General features: G+C 54.6%; 1 long non-coding RNA gene across 1 annotated transcript in view; it reads right to left on the minus strand.

Moving 5' to 3' along the window:
* Positions 1-7,794, minus strand: part of LOC102402959 — an 84,758-nt gene extending 76,964 nt beyond the window's left edge. Inside the window, exons 1-2 of the long non-coding RNA XR_326558.4 lie at positions 7,227-7,794; positions 5,299-5,806 (exon numbers count right to left, since the gene is read on the minus strand). This is a non-coding gene — a long non-coding RNA (uncharacterized LOC102402959). The remainder of the gene's footprint in view (positions 1-5,298; positions 5,807-7,226) is intronic.
* Positions 7,795-8,780: the final 986 nt, after the last annotated feature.

Below are 8,780 nucleotides of genomic sequence, written 5' to 3' on the forward strand. Positions count from 1 at the left end.
GGAGGTGCTGGTAAGAGGCGGGCTTCCTCCCTCCTCAGGACTAGCTGGGGTCCCCTCGGTTCTGTTATCTCCAGGGGACTGGATTGGATTGGTTTCAGGGTTTCCTGGAGTAGCTTAGCAGGCTTCCCCTGCAATGCAGGAGACTTGGGTTTTATCCCTGGGTCAGGAAGTTCCCCTGGAGGAGGGCAGGGCAACCACTCCAGTATTCTTGCCTGGGAAATCCCATGGACAAAGGAGCCTGGCCGGCTACAGTCCATGGGAACTCAAAGACATGACTAAAGTGACTGAGCGTGCATGCACTGAGTAGCTTAGCGGAGGCCTTTGCATATATTAGATGATCAGTGAGCGATATTAAACAGCACTTTTCAAAAGCATGTTTCAATTAGCCTCTCCACACACATCAAAGTCCAACAAAAACTCCTCTGGACCCTCAGAACAGGTGGCTTCCCCTCCCAACTCTGAGAAGATTTTGCCTCTCAGCAGTGTCTGTTCAGTGAGGATCAGGAAGATGAGGGCAGACAGGCCATGGACACCCACTAGAAGTGGGTCCTGAGCCAAACACAGTGCAAGCCCCAGCCGTGTGATCAGAACCTTCTGGAAGGAGAGCTAGCGTGAGGTGGCCAGGAAGCTCCAGCTAGGCAGGCAGGGTGGGATGGAGCGGGTCTGCAGCCCACCCTTCCTTGTCACAATCCTCTTCCTCCTCTGTCTGTCTTAATGGTAGACAAATTCAGGTCGAGAAATGCCCAATTCCACCAAATAATTACACTGTTGTTGTTGTTTTACTGAATTGGCCAATCAGTTTAATTAAAGCCGACAGGCTAATAGCCCCTCGTGGCCAGGACTACCGCCAGCCTGCCTAGGTCCTAAGCCTGGATCTCAGCAAAACAGAGCTCCACCTGGGGGAGGGCGAGCCTTGGTTTAAGAATGTTAGCATTTCATTTTTTTTTTTTTAAAGGCAAAACTATTTGGTCAACAGCAAATCAATTTATAAAAGACCCTTCCCATGTATCCTATAAACTCTCCCTTCTGCCGATTCTGAGGGTCTGAGTTTGGGAAACATCTTATTAAAAAACAAAATCACACATTGAGTGCAAAGAGGAGGGTGTTTTGTCACCAAGGTTATGAGCTCACGTGGCGAGGTGTGCATTTCACATTAAATCCATGACTCTTCTCCAAAAACTCTATTCCAGGAGTTCAATACAAGTCTTAGGTGGAATCACCACTGTGGCTGGCATGACAAGACCCTATATTGACAGCAATGTGATGCCAGGGAGTTTTAAGTGTGTTGCTAACCTCAGACTTCTTGTGAAGTCTGTGGACAGGAGTCGGAAGTCAGGAGGGGAAAGGACTGAACAAGCAGAATTACGAAGCACCTTCTGTGTGCACCCTCTTGGATGCTCATGGTATTCAAACCTCAGCCTAATTCATCCCTCTCTCCATCTGCTCCACCCAGAACCCAAGGAACCCAGGCAGATCAACACTATGTAACAGAGAGATTCGGGGTTCTGATGACTGGTATTAATGGTTACACTTCGAGGTCAACCTGCAATGCAGGTTGAGCATCTCTCTGCAATGCAGGACACCCGGGTTCAATTCCTGGGTCGGGAACATCCCCTGGAGAAGGGAATGGCTACCCACTCCAGTATTCTTGCCTGGAGAATCCCATGAATGGAGGAGCCTGGCGGGCTACAGTCTATGGGGTCACACAGAGTCAGACACGGCTGAGCAACTAGCACTTTTCGAGGTCAAGAGTGTAACAGAAAAGATTTGGCCCCTGGCAGTGAGGTCTGTATCCTGGTTCTACCACCACTGACCTTGGACAAGACACGTCAGCCAGGACTAGAGGGTTCTTGGCAGCTTTTTTTTTTGGCAACCCCTTCAATTTTGTGCCCCAGGCCAGGATCTCATTTCCCTCACACCTGCCCCGTAAATAATCATGGTCACCCCTCTGGACGGCAGTGTTCCCAGAAACTCGGGTGTGAGGGGTCTTGCCAGCAGGCCCTCACACACATCCACAGGCTCACACACTGACCAGGGCCGAGTCTCAGAGATCCCTGCCCTTGGAGCCAAACAGTTTAGCCGGGGAGACAGGGACACAGTGGGAAGGGTGAAACCTCGGGATGGGAAGGCGTCCCATGGGTGTCTGTGTGAATTACAGGGACGGAGCACTGGAGGGCTCAGCAAGGGGCCGAGGCTGCCTGGGCCTCAGAAACTCCCAAGAGGTGGAGAGAGAAAGCACGGATCTGAGAAAACTCTGACAAAATTATCCACTTAAACAAATCTCCGTGTGCTGCCATTTATGCTGTGAAGGCAAGATGCAGGACTGACTGACAAGGTTCTCAGGAGGATTCTGGAAAACGGACAGCCCTTCTTTCAAGGGGCACTTCTCTTTCCTCTCTGGCCGACACACTCTGAGACACCCAGCCACACGTAGGCACTCATCAACCGGCATATCCGCTGGCCTCACTGCACCCCCAGAACAACCACCACACCACACCGCCTGCCTCAGAACCTGCCCCTGCTTGCTGGGCTGAGTGGCCGGCTGCACATGCCCCTTGCTTAGGTGGGCTTGCTGGCTGTCCTTGGGCAGCTCCTTCTAACCGTGGGTCGTCTCCACGTGCTCCTCACCCACACCTGCGAAGGTGCAGGATCGGGTGTGTCTGCAGGACTCGGGCCTCACTGGTGGTGGTGGGGAACCCTGAACTCCTCCAGAGAGTTCTCCAACCCTTCCTCAATCCTTCCCACCTGAGAGCAAGCCCCCTAAATCCAATCAATTAACGACCCCAGAAAGTCAATCCTTTTGAATGAAGACTGGATGCTAGCGCCTAATCACCCAGCCTGAGCGGGGGCTGGTTAAAGCTGCTCACTGCGGGTCTGCAGGAGGGAACCCCCAGGCAGACGAAAACTATCACGGAGTACTGTATGTGTTGACGTGAAAATGTGTCCCTGATGTGTGTTGTTAGGTTAAAAAAAAAAAAATCAGGCTCCAAACTGAACTGAAAAAACAAAAAAAAATTCAGGTTCCAATGTGATTCCACTAGCTCTTAAAAGGGTGTGTTATGGGAGTGTTTATATAGAGAGGTCTCAGGGTTGGGAGACACCAAATGCTGACTTTAGTCACTTAGGGTGAGATACTGGGAGGAGGCATTCTTTTAAACATCTCTTTTGTATTTCTTTTGTAGTGATTAGATTTTCTACATGGAGTATGAGTTGTTTTTCATAATAATAGTAATTTAAAAGCAGCAAAGCTATTTTCATTTAACACGTTTGCTGAATTACAAGATGCCTGATTTTCTAGGTGAATCTGTAGTGACAGAAAGCGGGCTGTGGGTGCCTAGGGCTCGGGGAGGAAGGACGGGGAGAAACTGCTGGCTGGTCTGGGGGTTTCCTTTGGAGGGATATTTTGGAACTAGACAGAGGTGGTGATTGTATGATATTGTAAATGTACTAAATGCTACTGAGTCACCCACTTTAAAGTGGTGAATTTCTGTTACATGGATTTTGGGGGTGGGGGTGGGAAAAATGCTCTTTTGTAAAATAAACCATGTAATGAAGTTATCTGTTTATCTCCAGGTTGTATATTTAATAATTTCCTTGATGTGGGTAAGGTAATGTAAGTCAGAAGACGGGTTTGTCCTGAGGCAGGGGGCCCTGCTGTTGTCTAAGCCACGGGAAGGGGCAGTGAGTGAGAGGACTGAGCTAAGTCATCGCCAAGATTCCTTTCAGTTCAAAAAATAGTATTCTGAAGAATGGAACCTCTCTACCCACGATGTTGGGTTGTTTTTTTATAGACTGTGCAGGTCTTAACACAAAAGTTCTAGCCTGACATCCACTCATCCATACAAACTAGGCCTTCTAGAACCTTCTTTCTCTTCCTCTGTCTCTCCTCCCTCCTTTCCCTATCATATTGATATGATTTATAGGAAATACATAATAAAAAGGAGTAAATCACCACGTGAAAATATGAAATGGGGAAAAATATCAGTTATAACTGAAAACTGGGATCCTACGCGTGGACTCGTTGGAACACACGGTGAAGGGATGGAACCCTGCGTGGCAGCAGGTCATAAATTCAATCCATGTTCACCCCCCCGAGCACATGCCCTTGTCCCCCTCCCCGACCCGGGGAGGCTCAGCGGGGGCTGAAATCCCAGCATGCGATGGATGGCCAGACCCCAGGGGCAGACCCTGCCCACGCTCGCCCAGCCTCCGAAGCGGCCGGCCTCGCCTTCCCCCATGTTCGCCGACCCACAGCACCGCATATCCACACCCGCCATCTTCTGATGTCACCGGTGAGGAACACAGACCAGGCTTCGGCCACACTCGGCGGGGCTGACTCATCACCATGTCAGCAAATGCGCCAGGGGGTGGGGTAGGGAGGGGTCCCGGGCCCGCACCAGGCAGCTGGACAGTGACAGGGATGGTGGGGGTCAGATGGCCCATCGGCGGTGGTCCTGATTTCCTGGGAACCCCAGGAACAGCCTACCCCCCAGAGAGCCTCCGGAGCACTTTCTCTTTCTTCCCAGTTCCCCTCTCCGTCCCCATCTCTCTCTGGCCCTCTCCCCCTCCCGCTCCCCCTGAGGAGGTCCAGCTGGAGAGAGACAGCTCCGAGTTCAGTTGGTGCAGACAGGACTAAAGTAAACAGACTGGTCACCGGGCAGGCAGTTAGCAGCCTTTGGACAGATGATCAGCGTTGGGCTGGTGGCGGACCACACACACGAAGCCCCCTCGGACCACACAGGCGTCGGCTGCCCAGTCTGCCTCCCCACACGCACGCACGCAGGCCCGGCCTCTGCTCACTGCAGGCCCTCTGCGCCCCGGGAGGCTGGAGAAGCGTCTAGACACCCATGGGTCGGGGGACGGCCCTCTGACAGGCCTCAGTGTCCCTACCTGCGAGCCGGGGCAATAACAGCCACCAGTGTGCAGGGTGTGTGTGGACGCTGCCACCCGGGGCCCATCGCTCGGCTCTGGGACCCCTGGGGCCCTCAGAGTCCCTCAGGCCGTGGCCTGCACCCTCCAGAGGCCATACACACTGGCCCAGGGCTGGCCACACCTTTCCTGCCCAGAGACGGCCCAGGAGGCCATCACCAACAGGAGGAGGCCCTGGGTCCCGCCAAGCCGCTCTCCCGGCCTGGGGCCCAAGGTGTGTGGGAGCCAGGGGATGGTTCGGTGTCTGCCTCCTAACTATTCACCCCCTCCCTTCACCACCACCACCCTCCCCTCAGCCCACCCCCGGATCCCTGGACTCTGCCCTAACGAGGTGTCAGTGCCCTGGAAGGGGCCCACCTCCTGACTCACCCGGCTTATCACATAGAGATGCTGCCCCCGGTGGGGGGATGGTGATGAAGGGGGTGCAGGCTGGTCTCCGTCCTGGTGACACCCCAGGCCCCGCTCCAGGGTGGGGTGTGTGGCCTCGGGCCGCCTCGGCCCCACCTGCATGCGGCGGCGCTGAGCTAGGCCATCTGTCTTCATTACGCAGGTTTATTTGGGGAGGTGAGCAAGGAGGGGGCTATCCTGTTGGAGAGGACGCTTGATCTATCAGCAGGCGTGATTTGAAGCCCCCCATCCAGGCTGCGGTTCTGCAGAGCGTGGCGCGTGGTGGTCGCCCCCCTCATATAAGCAGGGGGGGTTGGTCCTGGGGGCAGCCCTCCCTGGGAGAATCAGGTGTGAGCTGAGCCTTTGAACTTCACACTGCTGCCTGCTCCATCTCCTTCCACCAGCTAGTCCATTATTATTGAGCCCCTACTACGCGGGTCACTGGCCTGGGCTCCAAGGATGCGCTGAGTCCAAGGACAGAGGCCTCAACCTGCAGGAGAAGCAGAGAAGAAGCAGATATACATAAGACTCTCAGAGAATGAGGAGAAGACCCCAGATAACCAGACAGGACGGCGGGGTGGAGAGCCAGAGGTCAGAGCAGCTCTGGCCGGGGCTCCAGACTCCACACTTGTTGGGAATGCCATCCAGACACTCTCCACCTGCCTGGTGTACCAGTCCTCAGTCTCCCCACCTGTAAAATGGGCCTACAGTTGCTTTCAGGGTTGTATGAGGTCACTCACTCAGGCCCAGCCCCAGGGAGACCTGTTCCCACGGGAGACACGCCTTGTTTAATCTGCAGGTGGAGAAAAACAGATACCAGAGATACTCTACCGTCCGTGGCAGGGAGGGGAGCCCAGGTCCCCTTCCTTGAGGTTCCTCCTACCACTTTGCCCTGTTCCGTGGGAGGGTATTTGGTTATTAGTGAATAATTATAAGGGTAAGAAAGGCTTTCCAAAGAGAAGAGACCCTGAAATCGCTGTCTTGCTCAAACAGGTCTTGCTGTGCCTTGCAAATGTAAAGAGGGACGAAAGCCACACTGCCATGAGGGCAGAGAAATGACCTGGCTGGAAAGGAAGGAATTCCTGGGAGCTCCTTCAAGAAACAGGAGGCAACTGTTGTTTTCTTTCAGAGGCCTCCACTCACTTGAACTTCTGGACCCCGCCCTATGTGTGGGTGTGATGCGGGCAAGGTACTACTCTCCGGGAACCTCGGTTTGCTGCCCCGTGAAATGGGCCTACAGCCCTGTCCCCAGGAGGGCTGTGAGCAGGCACCTGGCCCACAGTAGGCGAACAGTAAGCTTGCCTCTCTCCCCTCTTCCTTCTCCTTCCCATGTCTCCCTGTCCATGCCTTTTCCATTTTTTTTTTTTCTTAATTCACTAACTTAAAAACTGGAGAAACAACCAGCAAGGATGTAGAAAGCAGCCACTGCAAACGGAGCGTGTGAGCTCGACCCATCTGTCCGGGGAAGCAGGGGAGGACCCAGGTCAGGGCCAGAAGCGGAGCTGGGGCCCTGCCTCCGCCTGCGTTTCCTGGACCTGGGGGTGGGCGCTGCCTGAGCCCCTCCTCAGGGCCAGGCGGGAGTCCCCAGCATGCATGACCTGTCACTGTGTGCAGCGGTCACGCAGCCCCATAGCCACAGAGGGCCACCCACACTTGGTCGTCATGGTCTCTGCTGCAAGGCTTGAGGTCCCACCAGACAGACAGACAGACGGACAGACAGACAGAGCCAGCAATCCTCCCACGTCACCCCTGCCCCCCAGCCCGGCCGCGAGCCCCCCACGGGAACCACACCTGCCTGTCAGGGCCAGGGCAAGCACAACACAGACCCTCCACGGCCCCGGAGGCAGTATGACTCCCGCTGAGAAACACGGAGGTCAAGCCCCGGGGCTCCCCCTCTGCCCTCTCCTCACCAGGGGGAATCTGACAACAGCCTTGTTATTTATGCAGCTTAATGCGATCCAGAGGTGGCTGCCCGCGCAGGCCCAGGGAAAGCGGTTCAGCCCCACAGAAACCGGTTTCACTTGCTGCGTGGTGAGCCTGACATCCGGGAGAGAACCAGGAGGAGGGTTCCTGCGGCGGACGGCCCTCCGATGGACGGTGAGGCCCCCCAGGCTGACACGATTCCCTGGGCACAGTCTCCGTGCAGCCTCCCTCCCGGGCGTGCAGTAAACATTCCCTGATTAATTCCCGCCCTCCCGGGAGAGGCATCTGAGCGGGGCCTCCGTGTTTGCTGGCTTCCAGCACGCCGCAGGCTGGGAGTGTAAGCTCTCACAAACCGGTGGTCTTTCTGGGAGAGAAGCTAAGTTGGGTTTGGATTTTTTTTTTTAAGGTAAGTTTTTTTTTTTTTTTCCCCTCCCCAAAGGTTTATCCTCTCCAGGGACTCAAGGACTCGTGCAATCCACATGGAATAATCATTTGACAAGTGACGCTCTTTTGGTTTCTGTTTCCTATGTTCTATGCTTGATGTCTCTATGGAAAAGACACAGCCACTGTGTCACACCATGCCTGTGTCACACACCCTCCACTGTCTGGGCCTGTGATCTCCCGTGGGTCACTTGGTGTCCCCGTTACTGGTAAAACGGGGATGGAGCTGGGACTTAGCCCCCCTGGGTGTGGGCTAATTAGAGGTGAGAAGCAGACGACCAGCAGAGCCCGACACGGCTTTGTGTTCTAGTGACTCACGTCTTCATCTTCACCCTTGCCCAGAGTTGGAGGCTGTGTAGTGAGGGGATTACACAAGAGGATGGAATCGCCAGGCCTGGGTTCAAATCCCAGTTCAGCCCCTCGCCCGCTGTGTGACCTGGGGCAAGTCACCTAACTGCTCTGTGTGCCTTGAAACAGCATGGTAAAAATAACGATAACGCAAAAAGAAAGCGCTACCAAAGTTGCTTTCTGATAAATCATGTTTTAGGGTATTTTTGTCATAGGTAGATGTTTTTGTCATAGATAGGTGCTCATCTTGGAAACGCACAAGCTGGGAGGTTCTGCTGCGGGCGACGGGGGCCAAGCTGTCACTGTGCACTCAGGGCCCCCCAATCCCCGTGGTTGTCAAAGGGCCTCTGTGTGTGTGCATGTGTGGTGTGGATGTTAGGTGCACGTGCGGTGTGGATGCGGAAGCCTGCTGTTGTGGGGTCAGCTCCAGGCTGCGGGTTTTAGCTCGTGTTTCCACCAGCACCCATCCTGCCCTGCATCCTGGAATGAGGTCCGTCCTGCACCAGCGGCTCTGTCAGTATCCATCGGCCGCGTGATCCTCGGCTGCCAGGGGCCGCGTATTTTACAAGCTTCCCACAGGCGTCTGTTGCTTCCTGCCTGTGCAGAGGCTGGGCTTTCTGCCTTTTGTTCCCTGCACTGTCCTCTGGGAGGGAATGGGCTGGAACGTAGGACGAGCACAACACATAACTGTGAACGAATGAATGGAAAACGAAACGGGCCTTACAGAGAGGACACTTCCCAGGAGGCTTTGT

This window comes from Bubalus bubalis, chromosome 18 (assembly GCF_019923935.1).
Source record: "Bubalus bubalis isolate 160015118507 breed Murrah chromosome 18, NDDB_SH_1, whole genome shotgun sequence".
Classification (NCBI taxonomy): Eukaryota; Metazoa; Chordata; class Mammalia; order Artiodactyla; family Bovidae; genus Bubalus; species Bubalus bubalis.